The 16,549-nt window shown below is 44.2% G+C and overlaps 1 protein-coding gene across 13 annotated transcripts in view; it reads left to right on the top strand.

Moving 5' to 3' along the window:
* LOC119972287 (focal adhesion kinase 1) overlaps positions 1-16,549 on the top strand; it is a 585,346-nt gene that overhangs the window by 545,871 nt on the left and 22,926 nt on the right. The window lies entirely within an intron of this gene.

Below are 16,549 nucleotides of genomic sequence, written 5' to 3'. Positions count from 1 at the left end.
GAACCAGGAAGAAGAAAATTATTCACATAACTGCTCCTGTCATATCATCTCTTAACGTATCTCTTTACTTGTTGTTTTAAATTGTCTGTATTGTTTTGACGTCCCAGTGTTCATAACAGTTTCTACAGATATCACCAGAATAGAAAGAAAGAATTATATTTATGTAGTGCCCTTCACAACCACTGGGCATCTCAAAGCACTTTACAAAATGAGGTAAATTTGAAGTGTAGCCGTTAGTGTAAATTTGCTCACAACAAGCTCCCACAAACGGTAATCTGGTAATGATCAAATAATCTGACCTTGACTGTTGGATACATTTTGGTGAGGGCACTGGGGTAACTCCCAAGCTTTACTTCAATGTGATGCCGCATGGGATCTTTTACCTGAGAGGGCACACAGGGCCTTGGTTTAATGTATCATCCAAAAGATAGCAACTAGGGTCAATCTGGATTTCTGTCCTCAAGTTCTGGTGTTGCGTTGGGCTCCAAACAGATGCTAGTAAGCGATGAATTTCAATCCCCAGCACCACTGAATTCTCAATTAATCTGTGGAAAGTTGTTAAGCAGCTTGGCGCTTTTGGTTTCTGGAAGCAAGCCTCAACAATGTGAAAAGGAGGGAAAATAAAGAGATCTTGTACCTTTATGAAAAATTAAACAGATCATGTTGAAAAAGTTGGAACACTTTCTTTCTCAGTATTAGCTTCCCACGTATATTGCTGTTAACACTTATTTTCTCCTTGCCTGAAGATGCTGATTTGTTGCTGGTATATGATTCGTGGGTACCAGTTGACCTCTGATATCTTGCTGTTATTCATTTGTGAGCTTTGACATTTGTTAAGCTATTTTTGCCTTCGGGTTCATCGAGGTTAAGCCTAATTCTGGATCAGCTATTCACTGAATCATCAGGGAGATTCACGTATTTGATTTTACAGGAAGCTAATTCTGTAGTGATACTTCTTAAGGACTGGGTTGCCTTGGCCTGCTGCATGTGGTACAATTTTAATGATTCACTTAAATAAGGTGGAAACATATGGTACCGATTTGTTCCATCATTCTTCAGTATCATAAAGGGAGGTATTTAAAATTATTAATGCCTTTTATTATTGCACTGCTGACTAAAGGCAGTCTGGGAACCAACATAATGGGCAGGATTTAACGGTTCCCCACTGGTGAGTTTGAAGGGAATGGAAAATGTTAAATCTAGCTAGCATTGTGAACTTGGAAATGACCTTTTATGACTCAGGACATTAAAAACTGCACCTCTGGTTGATAAAGCCATTAAAAAGATAGAAATCTAAGTTTAGTAACGAGGTATAGAATATAATTACCGAGTGATAATGATGAACCAATATACTACAATAATAATACTTCTGTTTTATATTGCTGTGGGCCGTATTGGATACCACGTATGAAAGAAAATTGAGGCTTTCGAGGGGTGGAAAGCAGATTCACCAGGATGCTGTCTGGTATGAGGAAAGACAAATGTGAAGAATGTTGGCACATTTGGGGCTGTTTTCCTTTGCTGGAACAACTCAGATTACAGGGCAGCATTGTAAAAGTTATGAACGGATGGGACAGGATAGGGAGGGCTGTAACTTCCAAGCTCCAGGACAGTGTAACTGAGGAATATCCCAAAGATACACCACGGAAGCACCTTCACCAAGATAGTCCAGGTAAGGTTCTCACAGCAATTACATGGGAAGTGCAAACTCCCGATGGGCAATTGCCTTACACTGGGAACCATCTGAAAATACAATTTAAATTGCAAAGTTTGGATGGTTCAAGACTGTGTTGCATCAATAATTACACAGAACATGTTAAAAATTTAAAACCATTTCTAACTTCTGGATAACTGCCACACAGGACTCTACCCCCTGACAGACCCAACTCTCACCCCTGCACGTTCAGGCCCATTAAAGCTGTTTTCAGTGGATGAGGGATCCATAATGAGGGACTCTATTAAATTATTTCAAACAGAGGGAAGGTCGAACATAGTTATGAGGCTGCAGAATTCACATCCATGGTTAGAGGTTGAGCCAGAACTATGTCTACATTCAAGTTTAGATTGGATAGGTGGATGAAGGCAAAAGGATTGTAATGATATTGTGATGAATGTAAGATATTGTGATATTTTTTATTTTTTGCAGTAATTTTATTAAAACCTGGGTTAAGATGCATACAGACAGTATGACTGCTGGAGCAATTATTACGGTGTCATAAAAGTGAGGTAATCATTGATTTACAGGTGAAGTGTTCTGCTAATAGATCTTGAGAAGCATTTTTGTTTACAGTTAGCAAGCTAATGACAATTGTCTAGGTTTGAAGGACCCCTGAGGTGTAGACAATTTATGAGGGGTATTGTGTTTGGTCCTGGCTAGCAAGTCAAGGAACGTCTTGTAAGAAGAGACAAAAGAATGCCTTATGCATTGGGTACAGATGATGTGGTAATGGGAGGAACCAGATCTGTCTGAAGAGTCAGTAGGTCCTAAAACGCTAATCTAAGCAAAGGTGTTTCAGTTTGATCCTGAAAGGTTCTCTCTCCAAAGATTCTGCACAGAGAAAAGCAAGTAAAACCCTGGCTGTTAACTTTCTTCATGAGGTGGTATTTAATATATATGTAGGTTTGCTTAATTGGAATATAGTGGCAGGTTTAGGAAGTAAGTTAAGGTGATATCTTTTACTTAAAAATTGTTTTAACTGTTATCTCCAAAACTATTTATTGTTGCTATTGTGGTTAATTCTGTGATTTAAAGTTTGTTTTTACATAAAAGATACCTATTGGTCAGTGTTATCACTCCTGTTGTGTAGTAATATTTCGTCTCAGTTTTACAAATTGAAAATAGTTGGTTTCTCGTTCGGGGTCCGAACAATAGGAGAGCACAGGGTAAATATGATTAGAACTCTTTGGGCGCAATTCTCCGCTCCCCACGGCGGGTGGGAGAATCACGGCAGGGCCGGGTGACTCATTTCACGCCCCCCCCCGCGATTCTTCCCCCCCCCCCCCACCGGCTAGGAAGAATTGTGGCTCGCCGTTTTTTGCGGCGACCGCCGATTCCCCGGCCCGAATAGGCCCAGCGGCCTGCCGTTCATGACCGGTTCACGACGGCAGCAACCACACCTGGTCGCTGCCATCGTGAACATGGGCGCCAAAGGCTCGTTTGAAGCTTGTGGGGGGCGGAGAGGGGAGTGAGCACCACGTCCGTGCTCGGGAGGGGACTGGCCCGCCATCGGTGCCCACCGATCGTCGGGCCGGTGTCTAAAAGCGACGCCCTCTTTCCCCTCCGCCGCCCTGCAAGATCAAGCCGCCACATCTTGCGGGGCAGCAGAGGAGAAGGCGGCAACCGCGCCTGCGCGGGTTGGAGCCGTCGTGACGTCAGCCGCGCATGCGCGGGTTGGAGCCGGCCAACCTGCGCATGCGCGGCTGACGTCACATATGCACCGCCGTCGCGTCATTCTCGGTGCGCTGCCTTGATGCAAGCGTCAAGGCCCGGCGGCGAGAATAACGGAGCGCCGCTCCTAGCCCCCCGGGTGGGGTGAATAAGGTGAGAGGACCGGCCTCCAAGGCTGTCGTGAAACTCGGCCGAGTTCACGACGGCCTTCCCGATTTTTCCCGGGAGCGGAGAATTCCGCCCTTTATTTGAGGGAAAATAAATGCTGATGCGGACAGATTATGCCAAAGGGACTAGTTTCATGTTGCAGCTGTTAAATATCTGTGTAGGTTTTTGATCCTTTGACACAGCAAGCTATATAAATTGAAGTTTTGCTTTCGGACCCTTTCAAACATGCCGAATTTGTCACAAACGTTAAACAATATAAACATATATCAACGAATAGAAACAACCTTGGTCCGCTGTTTCATTGCACAGCTGTCACATATCAGTCAAATACAAATATACATTTTTAAGCAATGTGGAGGACGGGAGCAAGTACCAACTAATTGAATCACCGTCCATAAGCTGTCAGTGATGGGTGTACTACAACCTGGAAGACTGAAGTTTTTGTCCTATATTTTGTGCAGCTGTACGGGAAATGGACTGTGGTTTGTCCATGAAAATAAATAAAACTGGTTGGTCCCCATGGAGCATTTAATGAGTGGAGTGTACTTAAAGACATCATCAGGGAGCAAAATAGTAGCATTCTAATTTTTAAAATGTTACCCTGAAGTGATGCACGGTTTCCAGAAGAAATAACATTTTTAAATGACTCTGATGAATTTTGTGATTGCTTATCTGCTGTGAAGTGGGCTATTTCACTGCACCAAATTAAAATATCATGCTATTCAACTTATCCAGGTTACCCATATTTATTCCTTCAATTATTTTTAGTGGGCAAAGGCATCACTAAGTCGTAAAGATCTGAAGCTCCCAAAATCACTCATCACAGGGACTGGTTTAGCACAGTGGGCTAAACAGCTGGCTTGTAATGCAGAACAAGGCAGCAGCCCGGGTTCAATTCCTGTACCAGCCTCCCCGAACAGGCGCCGGAATGTGGCGACCAGGGGCTTTTCACAGTAACTTCATTGAAGCCTACTTGTGACAATAAGCGATTATTATTATTATCTCAACCAGACTAGTAGTTGTGGACAATTAATTGACCTCTATTCCAATTGGCCCCAGTGGGGAAAGGAAGAAAATATCTTCGCTAAGGCTCTAACTCCTGATGTGTAGTTTTGAGATGAATCCTGGATGGTTCTCAGTTGTGATGCCCTCCAAGATTGAGTCACTCACTGGTGGCTATTTTTGTCTGCCCCATTCATACTCAAACTCAGGGAGGTCAACAGGCAAAACAGCTTTTTAAACATTCGCACCATTGGATGGGCAAAGTCCATCTGACCAAATTTTCAAGTCTAAAATTCAAGTCCCTGCCTAAAGCCAGCAGAAGCCTTGCTTCAATATTTAAATTATAGTACCCTACACAGTTTCCTCGTACAAATGGTTGGATCATCTGCCACGCTAGCTCTGCTGAGTAGTGCTTACTGGTACTTAGCCAATTGCTATGGAATACGCTAGCAAAGGCTAGAAATGGAATTGTTTGATTTTCCCTCATCCATTTTTATTGGAAGTGACTGACTCCCTGGCATATTCCTATTGTAACATGCCTGAGTTCAGAAATACGAGATCATGGACTCAAACTTCAACCTGAGTTTTTGTCTCATGTTTTGGTTCTCCTACCTAATGCTTCTTTTTAATTTCCACTTGGCTATTTATTCATTATTCTTTAAAAAATTTGTTTAGGACATACAGTTGTCTGTTCATAGATTAGGCATCTTTTATAATAGGAAACAACTGATGTTTATACAATGTCAACGCCGGGAAAAGTCCAAGGCTCATCACGGGCACATTAGACAAATTTTATTACAAGCACATAAAGAGTAAGGAAAGGTGACCAAAATGTTGGTTAAAGTGGTAGATTTCAAACAGTGAGTTAAAGGAAGGGAGTGAGGTAGAGAAGAGGAGAGAATTAGGAAGGAAATTCTGCAGCTTAGAGTCTCGACAACTAGACACAGTTGCTAATAGCGGAGTGATGAAAAATCAGGGTGCACAAGCGGCCAGAATTGGAAGAGCACAGAGATCTCAGATAGTTGTGATGCTTCAGGAGGTTACAGATATAAGGGGGAGTGAGATCAAAGAGGGACTTGAAAACCATAATGAAAATTTTAGACATTCATCTCAACAAGTAGTTTTCATTGGAAATTGTAATATTGGAAAGCAGCTATTCAGGGAATCGAGGGGAACCCTCCGCTGGTTGGAGTCATATCTGGCACAAAGGAAGATGGTTGTGGTGGTTGGAGGTCAATCATATCAGCTCCAGGACATCGCTGCAGGAGTTCTTCAGGATAGTGTTCTAGGGGCAGCATGGTGGCCTAGTGGTTAGCACAGCTGCCTCACGGTGCTGAGGTCCCAGGTTCGATCCCGGCTCTGGGTCACTGTCCGTGTGGAGTTTGCACATTCTCCCCGTGTCTGCGTGGGTTTCACCCCCACAACCCAAAAATGTGCAGAGTAGGTGGATTGGCCACACTACATTGGCCCTTAATTGGAAATAATAATTGGGTAATCTAAATTTATAAAAGAAAAACAAAAGGATAGTGTTCTAGGCCCAACCATCTTCTGCTACTTCACCAATGACCTCCTTTCCATCATAAGGTCAGAAATGGGGATGATTGCGGATGCCTGCACAATGTTCAGCACCATTCGTGATCCCTCAGATAATGAAGCAGTCCATGTCCAAATGCAGTAAGACCTGGACAATATCCAGGCTTGGGCTGACAATTGGCAATCCACGCCACACAAGTGCCAGGCAATGACCATCTCCTACAAGAGAGGATCTAACCACCACCCCTTGACATTCAATGGCATTATCATCGTTGACTCCCCCACAATCAACATCCTGGAGGGGGGTTACCATTGATCAGAAACTGAATTGGACTAGCCATATTAATACTGTGGCTACCAGTGCATGACAAAGGCTAGGAATCCTACGGTGAGTAACTCACCTCCTCACTCCCCAAAGCCTGTCCACCATCTACAAGGCACAAGTCAGGAGTGTAACGGAATAATCACCACTTGCCTGGATGAGTGTAGCTCCAACAACATTCAAGAAGCTCAACACCATCCAGCCCACTTGATTGCTCCCCCTTCCACAAACATTCAAGCCCTCTACCACCGATGAACAGTGGCAGCCGTGTGTACCATCTACACGATACGCTGCAGTAACTCACCAAGGTTCCTTAGACAACACATTGCAAACTCACAACCGTTACCATCTAGAAGGACAAGATCAGCAGATACCTGGGAACCTCACCACCTGGAGGTTCCCCTCCAAGTCACTCACCATCCCAACTTGGAAATATATCACCGTTTCTTCACTGTTGCTGGGGCAACATCTTGGAACTCCCTCCCTAACAGCACAGTGGGAGTACCTACACCTCAAGGGCTGCAGTGGTTCAAGAAGGCAACTCCCCACCACCTTCTGAAGGGCAACTAGGGATGGGAAATAAATTCTGGCCTAACTAACGATGCCCACATTCTGTAAATGAATTTTAAAAATCTAAGGAGATCATGGACTTAAAAAACTCATTTGAATAATAATAATAATCGCATATTGCGACAAGTAGGCTTCAATTAAGTTACTGTGAAAAGCCCCTAGTCGCCACATTCCGGCGCCTGTTCGGGGAGGCTAGGTACGGGAATTGAACCCGTGCTGCTGCCTTGTTCTGCATTACAAGCCAGCTATTTAGCCCAGTGTGCTAAACCAGCCTACATCTGTGTTGGTTAAAGATAGTAAAATTCAATTTATTTTTACTCTTCTGTGACTTAACCCAAAATTCTGAGTGGCATTGCATGCCAGAACTGACAAAACTTCAGCGGACAACATTTTGCTTCAATTCTTCGAAGACAAGCAGAAAATCTGATGGATATGAATCGAGAAAGGTGAAGGTGCGGTGGTCGAGTATAGTTCTCTAAAAGACTTCCAATTATTGTCACAGGTTCGGTTCCATTTCGCAAAGCACGGATTAAATAGATAATGTTACAGATATAAGGAGGTTTCATCGCATGATTTCCTTACTCCAATGCTTGTCCTCACATTGCTGACACGCGACACCCAAAATGTCCATCCTTGTGGTTTACTGCCGTCCCCCACCAGTTAGAAAGCAAACAGACCCAGTAATCAGACTGGATGATTATTGACTGTCTGTCAAGCAACCATTCTGTAAATCTCCAATTTCTTAAGAATAAATTCAAATACTTCTTAAAAAATAATTAATTTTTTACTCATAAGGTATTACTCAAGGCAGTTTTCTGAAAACTAATCTTCCGTTCCTTGGAACTCCAGGGAAATCCTGCAGCGTTGCAATCCCTTTCACAGTCAGGTACCCACTCGCTCAAATGACGTACCTTTAATATGTTTCGCAATTCACTAACTTTTGAGGAATATTTTACAGAGCTCTGTACTGGTTCTGTGTCTGGACATATTTAACATAGTGTTGGTTATGGAACCTTCCATCATACGAACATTTTGTAATATTAATTCATATCAAAGCTCTGACTTCCAGGACCAAAGAAATTCATAGGATAGGGTAACTATATTACTGGAGAAGTAATGCAGTAGCGTAGGTAATAAATGAATGGCCGAGAGTCAAGAAATTCAATTCGGGACATAAAAGCTGGTTTAAAGTTAAACAATTTAAAAAAAATTGTTCATGGATTATCAGAAAACCTCAATTAGTTCAGTAACTTCTTTTTAAAAACCTTAATTAAAAACTGGGAATTTTATTGGAAAATGGAAACATTTGACATGACAAAACTATCAGTGGGCAACACGGTAGCATGGTGGTTAGCATAAATGCTTCACAGCTCCAGGGTCCCAGGTTCGATTCCCGGCTGGGTCACTATCTGTGCGGAGTCTGCACGTCCTCCCCGTGTGTGCGTGGGTTTCCTCCGGGTGCTCCGGTTTCCTCCCACAGTCCAAAGATGTGCGGGTTAGGTGGATTGGCCATGATAAATTGCCCGTAGTGTCCTAAAAAGTAAAGGTTAAGGGGGGGGTTGTTGGGTTACGGGTATAGGGTGGATACGTGGGTTTGAGTAGGGTGATCATTGTTCGGCACAACATTGAGGGCCGAAGGGCCTGTTCTGTGCTGTACTGTTCTATGTTCTATCAAGGTTCTATCAAGGGCCAAGAGTTCGGCAGTAGTCCAAACTTATTACATAGTTAAAAACCTAGTTACACATCATTAAGAAGTGTAATTGTTTGGGGGCTTTTTACAGTCTGAAAGGGGAGGTTCTTATCAGTTCAATGATTTCTAAAGATCTGCCGTGTGCGGGGTGTTAAGCAATGTTCCCTGTGGTAGAGCAGGAGATCACTGACAGCAACTTTTGGATTTCCACATTTAATTGTGGATGTATGGATGTCAGGGCCGAGATTCTCGGTTTGGAAGAGAAAGGACTGGATTCTCCGACTCTGCGGCTATGCCCGCAGGATCCGTCTGGCCTTACGACCAAAAAATCGGCGGCGCCCCCGCAGCGATGCTCCGCCCGGTGGGGGGCTAGCAGCCACACCAGCTTTACCTGTCGATACAGACGCAGAATGGCCAGATCCGTGGCAGCGCTTGCGCACGGCGCTGGCCGTGCCATACAACATGCCACGGGCCGTGCACGGACCCAGCCTGCCTAAAACTGCCCTCCTGTAACCCCCTCACCAACGCCGGACCACCCTTCAGCCCCTGCCGATTGCCCCCCCCGGGCTACTCCCTGACTGTGGCCATGCGAGGTCCCCGAAAAGTGAGAGGACACACGCCCCACACCATCGGGAAGTCGGGCCATCAGTGGCAGAGCATCGGGGGAGGGCCTCAGGTGACGTCCCGCACGGCTGTCCCGACGGCTGTCCCGACGGTGTGCGGCGTACTCCTCCAGTACGACGTTTTTGAGGGGGCAGAGTATTGGAAAAACAGCGCCGCCCCCGATTTCAGCGTGTCGATCAGAGAATTCCCCGCTAAATGTTTCTGCAGGTACTGAATAACATACGTTTCGCATTTCAGTTGGGGGCTCTTTTCGTTCTTCCATGATTCAGGACTGCAAATAGGCCAGCAGCAACCTGCCAGCATGGATTGAAAGCAATTCCCGGCGGTGTAACCACTGGGGGTGGAATTAGGACTGGAGCTGTTTTTAAGCTTACCATTTAACACGCACTCATTGCAGAGATGAAGATGGCTCAGAGAAGGCCTGCCCGCAATTTCGGGAGTCTGAAGTGGACCCACTGCTCAATACCAATGAGGAGAGGAGGAACATCCTCTTCTCCAGGTTGCCACAGACTCGAGCCCTGGGAGGAGGTGGCAGGGGCAGTCAGCGCTGCCAGCTTCACCAGGAGGCAACTCGAGATCCTGAGGGATGGGGGTCACTGGTGAGGTCTCTGCGCTGAGAGTGGCAGAGAACCAGGGAAGATTCAAAAGGCCATGGTGTAGGTGTTCTTTGTTTTGGATAAGCTCTGCTAACCCCTTGCTTTCTCTGATTCTGGGGCAGTGCTTCTGAAGAGTGCCAACACCTTTTGGGCCACTGATTGAGCTTGGCCACGCTCATCCCCCTTGATGATGCAGCTTGGGTATTAGGGTTTCCAGAGGGGTGGCCTGGGTGGACTTCCACATAACCAGAGATTCTCTGGGCATCCTCAGAACACAGTGATTAGTCAGCAGTGTGAGCAGCCAGGAGTCTGTAAGTAGAAACAAAGGGGAGTGTTTAAATCCACATACTGCAGCAATGGCGGTCTGAACCGGGCACCCTGAGTCCATAGACCTGCCATCAAGTCATTCCCAGCTACTGCCTCCCGGTCCAGGCAGCCATCTCTTTCCCCTGCCAAGCAAACCTGACAATCATGAGAGTTTTTTAAGCCTCCCACTCCCTTCAACAGCCATGGCCCCAGGGACAGCACAGTGGTCAGCACCGTTGCTCACAACGCCAGGGACCTGGGTTCAATTCCAGCCTTGGGTGATGTGTGGATTTTGCACGTTCTCCCCGTGGCTGCATGGGTTTCCTCTGGGTGCTTCGGTTTCCTCCCACAGTCCAAAGATGTGCAGGTTTGGTGAGTTGGCCATGTTAAATTTCCTCTTAGTGTCCAAAGTCTAGGTGGGGTTACAGGGATAGGGGTGGGAGTGGGCCTCAGTAGGGTGCTCTTTTGGAGGGTCTGTGCAGACCCGATGGGCCGAATGGTCTCCTGCACTGTAGGGATTCTAGGCCCGGCTTCTAAATACTCCGCGCCCGTGCGACCTCTGCCTAAGAGAGGCGGAGAATTGCGGTGGGGTGGAGCGTGATGTACCCAACCTGCGAATGCTACTTAAACTACAAATGACGGTTTTGCATGGACCCGTCAGCATGGGGCACAAACTTCAATAACACGACCAGCAAGGGAACAGAGCATGCTGATTGTTACCATTGCTGCTATTCTCCACCCATTTGCAATTCTCGCTACCAGCGTCCTGAAGTGGTGAATTGGAGCTCCAAAAATTATCAGTTTCACAGGTAATGACTTTGAAGTCTGACACTTTTGATCTTATTAGGATAGATACGGGAGGTTGTTTCCACTGGTGGGTGAAAGCAGAGCTAGGGGGCATAGCCTCAAAATGAGGGGAAGTAGATTTAGGACTGAGGAGGAACATCTTCACCCAAAGGGTTGTGAATCTATGGAATTCCCTGCCCAGTGAAGCAGTTGAGGCTCCTGCATTAAATGTTTTCAAGATAAAGATTGATAGTTTTTTGAGGAATAAAGGGTTATGATGTTCGGGTGGGAAAGTTGGATTGGATTGGATTGGATTTGTTTATTGTCACGTGTACCGAGTGAAAAGTATTTTTCTGCAAGCAGCTCAACAGATCATTCAGTACATGGGAAGAAAAGGGAATTAAACAGAATTCAAGAAAATACATGAGAATACATAATAGGGCAACACAATATATACAATGTACTACATAAGCATTGGCATCGGATGAAGCAGACATGGGTGTAGTGTTAATGAGGTCAGTCCATAAGAGGGTCATTTAGGAGTCTGGTGACAGTGGGGAAGAAGCTGTTTTTGAGTCTGTTCGTCCGTGTTCTCAGACTTCTGAATCTCCTGCCCGATGGAAGAAGTTGGAAAAGTGAGTAAGCCGGGTGGGAGGGATCCTTGATTATGCTGCCTGCTTTCCCCCGGCAGCGGGAGGTGTAGATGGAATCAATGGATGGGAGGCAGGTTCGTGTGATGGACTGGGCGGTATTCACGACTCTCTGAAGTTCCTTGCGGTCCTGGGCCGAGCAGTTGCCATACCAGGCTGTGATGCAGCCCGATAGGATGCTCTCTATAGTGCATCTGTAAAAGTTGGTAAGGGTTAATGTGGACATGCCGAATTTCCTTAGTTTCCTGAGGAAGTAAAGGCGCTGTTGTGCTTTCTTGGTGATAGCGTCGACATGAGTGGACCAGGATAGATTTTTGGTGATGTGCACCCCTAGGAATTTGAAACTGCTCACCATCTCTACCTCGGCTCCGTTGATGCTGACAGGGGTGTGTACAGTACTTTGCTTCCTGAAGTCGATGACCAGCTCTTTAGTTTTGCTGGCATTAAGGGAGAGATTGTTGTCGCTGCACCACTACACTAGGTTCTCTATCTCCCTCCTGTATTCAGACTCGTCGTTATTCGAGATCCGGCTCACTATGGTCGTATCGTCAGCAAACTTGTAGATGGAGTTGGAACCAAGTTTTGCCATGCAGTCGTGTGTGTACAGGGAGTAGAGTAGGGGGCTAAGTACGCAGCGTTGCGGGGCACCGGTATTGAGGACTATTGTGGAGGAGGTGTTGGTGTTCATTCTTACTGACTGTGGTCTGTTGGTCAGAAAGTCAAGGATCCAGTTGCAGAGTGGAGAGCCAAGTCGTAGGTTTTGGAGCTTTGATATGAGCTTGGCTGGGATTATGGTGTTGAAGGCGGAGCTGTAGTCAATAAATAGGAGTCTGATGTAGGAGTCCTTGTTTTCGAGATGCTCTAGGGATGAGTGTAGGGCCAGGGAAATGGCGTCTGATGTGGACCGGTTGCGATGGTATGCGAATTGAAGTGGGTCAAGGCGTTCCGGGAGTATGGAGGTGATGCGCTTCATGATCAGTCTCTCGAAGCACTTCATTACAACTGAGTGGAGCGGAGTCCACAAAAGATCAGCCATTATCTTATTGAATGTCGGAGCAGGCACGAGGGGCAAGATGGCCTACTCCTGCTCCTAGTTCTTATGTTCTTATTACAACTACATACTCCAGCCAATGAATATGGACAACAGCAGTTCAAGAAGGTGGCCCACCATGACTTTCAGGCTACTAGAATGTAATAAATCCTGGGTTTGACAGTGATGCCCAAGAATAAATTACAAAAAAAAACGACGTCATTCTGAAAATCCCCTCATGAACTTAAAATCGGTGACACCATCCATTTTTGTTCAACTTGATCTGCATCCAATATGCTTGAGCCTATTGAACTGCTAATGTGTAAAAGTATTTAGCGATGTACTTTCGGTTATGCTACATACAGTTGCCAAGCTTCAAATTTTGGTTTTCCTTTTGCAACTTGCGTTAAAAGCAGCCCCAGTCACTTTATTGCAATAATAATCATTTGAATCTATCTTGCAGTTTTGATATTTTTAAGTAATTAAAACTTAAAATAGTTAGGTAATTGGAGTAACATTCTCTGCAATCAATCTGTTAACAATTAAATGGTCCCCTAGTGAAGACATTAAATTAAGACAAGTATTTTGTACATGAATTTGATGGAAGAGCATACTAACCTAATCACAAAGGGCAAACTTGTGCCTCTTTGTGTATTTTTTTTTGTACCAGCAAAAATATAATTTAAAAATTATTCACTTAATTATTGGGCCTGAAAGTTAGATTCTCTGAGCAACCGTTTCCTGAACCGAACTGGCCTTCACTTCTGCATTGTACTGTTAAGAAGGCTGGCTGGGGAAAGAAATGGCAGCACGATTAACTACAACTTACAAAAGAATAAGGAAATTTGTAGTGATTACATAGCTCTGAAGTAGCGGTGCTAAATATCCAGCTCTTATGCCTCTTGGAACATGTTTGAATTTTGCACTTTTTGTATTACCATGCCACAGTAGATTTATTATAATTCATCCATATGGCGTTGCATATTTTCTAAAACTTTGAAACTTCTGACTTGAAGGTTAGATTTGTTGTTATTACCACAAGTTGCAACATCTAAGTTGAAACTTCGAAAAATCCTTCCACTGTATAGAATGTGAACTGCCAGTGTTGACCATACGACATAGGGACAGAAGTCGGCCTGCTCCGCCATTCACTGAGATCATGACTTATCTGATATGATAATCTTCAGCTCCACTTTCCAGCCTTATCCGCATAACCCTTACTGATCAAAAATTTGTCTATCTCAGCCTTGAACACGACCCAGCCTCGACAGCCCTCAGCGGGAAAGAATTCCACAGATTCACTGACCTCTGAGGAGAAATTCCTCTTCAGTGTTGCTGTAAATGGGCAACCCCTTACTTTGAAATTATGCCTTCCAGTGTTAGACTCTCCCACAAGGAGAGACACCTCACAACATCTACTCTGTCAAGCCCCTGAGAATCCTAAATGGCTCAATAAGGTTCATTCTTCTAAACTCCAATGAGTACAGACCCAACCGATTCAACCTCTCTTCATAAGAAATTGCCTCCATACCCAGAGTCAAAACTAGTGAACCTTCTCTGGACTTCCTTGGTGTAGGAAGTCGCCGTTTTGGAATGTGAAACAATTTCTGTTCAGTTGCTGTGTGCTGTCTGCTCTGTGTGGGTGTGTCTTAAACTCCCACACCTCTCCTTGGTAGCATTTGGATGCACTTAGTATCAGGCGCTTGATCCCATCCACTGACTGCTAATGCGATTATAGTCCTAAACATGCATTTGTTAGCTGAAAAATGGGGGGTTCCACTGAGCATAAGCCTAAACAACAGTTGACTTATACTTTGATTCAACTTATACTCTACGATCTACTGTGAAGAAGTGAATGGAATTAAAAGGGAATGTAATGACTTGCAATTGTGAATACATTAGATAGCAGAATTGATCATATAGCTTTTGTTCCACAAAAATAAGAGTTCCTATCTGGATTTTGATATTGGTCTATTTTATATACAGTATGCTTACCCTTCAAGCCACATGTCCACCACAGTTCGAGTTGCACAATTATATATGACTAGTCAAAGCCCTGTGCCACAATCACATGTACTTTCTGACAATAATAATTTTATTAGTGTCACAAGCAGGCTTACATTAACACTGCAATGAAGTTACTGTGAAAATCTTTGCGTATCAGTGTCATTCCAAATTTTCATTTTTCCCTGCTTGAGTGTTTACCCTTGCAGGTTATTCTGTATTTTATAGAGGTATGGTATGTAATACAAAATGACTCATAAGGGTGACCTCTCAGGCAATGAAACATGTTATGGTCAGGCATGTAAACCTCTTTCATGTCGTATGACTCCATAATATACCCCAATATGTTGACCTACAAGGCTTGGGTTGGCATGAGGTTATCCCGTTTAACTCTTAATCTCTCTCTACATCATGATCCAATGTCAGCAAAGTGATGCTTATTTTGTTTCAGTGATTGATGGCAAAACTGGAAATTTTATACAAATATCCAGTGAAGCAGAGTATTTTTTTAAATTCCAGTGAAACAAGTGTGTCATTCAGTGAATAGAAAAAGGTGGCATTAGCAAAGAGTGAATGTGGAGTGGCACTGTGGCATTGCTGCCCGGGGTCACTGCCCATGTGGAGTTTACACATTCTCCCTGTGACTGCATGGGCCTCACCCCCACAACCCAAAGATGTGAGGCTAGGTGGATTTGCCACGTTAAATTGCCCCTTAATTGGAAAAAAGCTAATTGGGTACTCTAAATTTATTTTTAAAAAGCAAAGAATGAATAAGTTGCTATTCCATTTATGTGGCAAACGGGTTAGAAAATAAACCATAACATTAAATTGGAGAGATTTCAGACAAAACTTGAGAATGTTACTTTGCTTAAATATTTTCAGAAGCAGTTTAACATAGAGCCTCAAGGGACATGATTTTCAACTTACATACAAACGTATGAATTAGGAGCAGGAGTTGGTCATTGAGCCCCTTAACCATGCTCTGCCGTTTGATACGATCATGTTTGATCTGATTGCAGCCTCAGCTCTATTTTCCTGTTTACTCAGTTATCTTTGGGATCTATCTCACTCAGCATAAAAAATATTCAATGGCAGGTGGCACGGTGGTGCAGTTGTTAGCATTGCTGCCTCATGGCACCGAGGTCCCAGGTTCGATCCCGGCCCTGGGTCACTGTCCGTGTGGAGTTTGCACATTCTCCCCGTGTCTGCATGGGTTTCACCCCCACAACCCAAAATATGTGCAGGATAAGTGGATTGGCCACGCTAAATTGCCCCTTAATTGGAAAAAGAAATTGGATATTCTAAAAAAAAATTTAATTCAATGACCCTGCCTCCACTGCTCTCTGGGGCAGAGCATTCTTTGAATATCCTTCCTGCCTTTCTTACAAGCGGAATTTCCCGATTTCAAACCTCTTCTGGTAGATGCAAAAAGAAACAAATAGCTTTTTGGCCTGCATTTAGACATGCCATTGTGTAACAGAAGCTTGAATGATTGTACAATACACAAATCTGTGTCCACAGTTTCTCATTCTGCCTTATTTGAGTTTTTGTTTGCATTGTGAGCTGCTGCAATTTCTTTTTTGCCTTCATTGGGAAGTCAAACTTTTGTCCAGTTTCCTTCTTTGTGGTTCTTTTCTCTGCAGTAAAGCCATTTAATTTTTACCAAGAGGTGGATTTTATTACTTATTTGTTATGGTCAAGTGATTTGATTTGCATGGTTTTTAAATAATGCTTTAGTTCAACAAAATAGCTTCTTGAGATGAAATTATGTACACAGCAGCTTTTAAATTGCACTCTAACAAGTTTGATGATGCATGATATTTTTAGACTGCCGTTTTCTTCACAGCTTTTAACATCATTTTGTTAACTGCACATTGCAT

Source organism: Scyliorhinus canicula, chromosome 10, assembly GCF_902713615.1.
Source record: "Scyliorhinus canicula chromosome 10, sScyCan1.1, whole genome shotgun sequence".
NCBI classification, from domain to species: domain Eukaryota; kingdom Metazoa; phylum Chordata; class Chondrichthyes; order Carcharhiniformes; family Scyliorhinidae; genus Scyliorhinus; species Scyliorhinus canicula.
The sequence above is the reverse complement of the archived record's forward strand: the minus strand, read 5'-3'. Positions and strand labels throughout refer to the sequence as shown.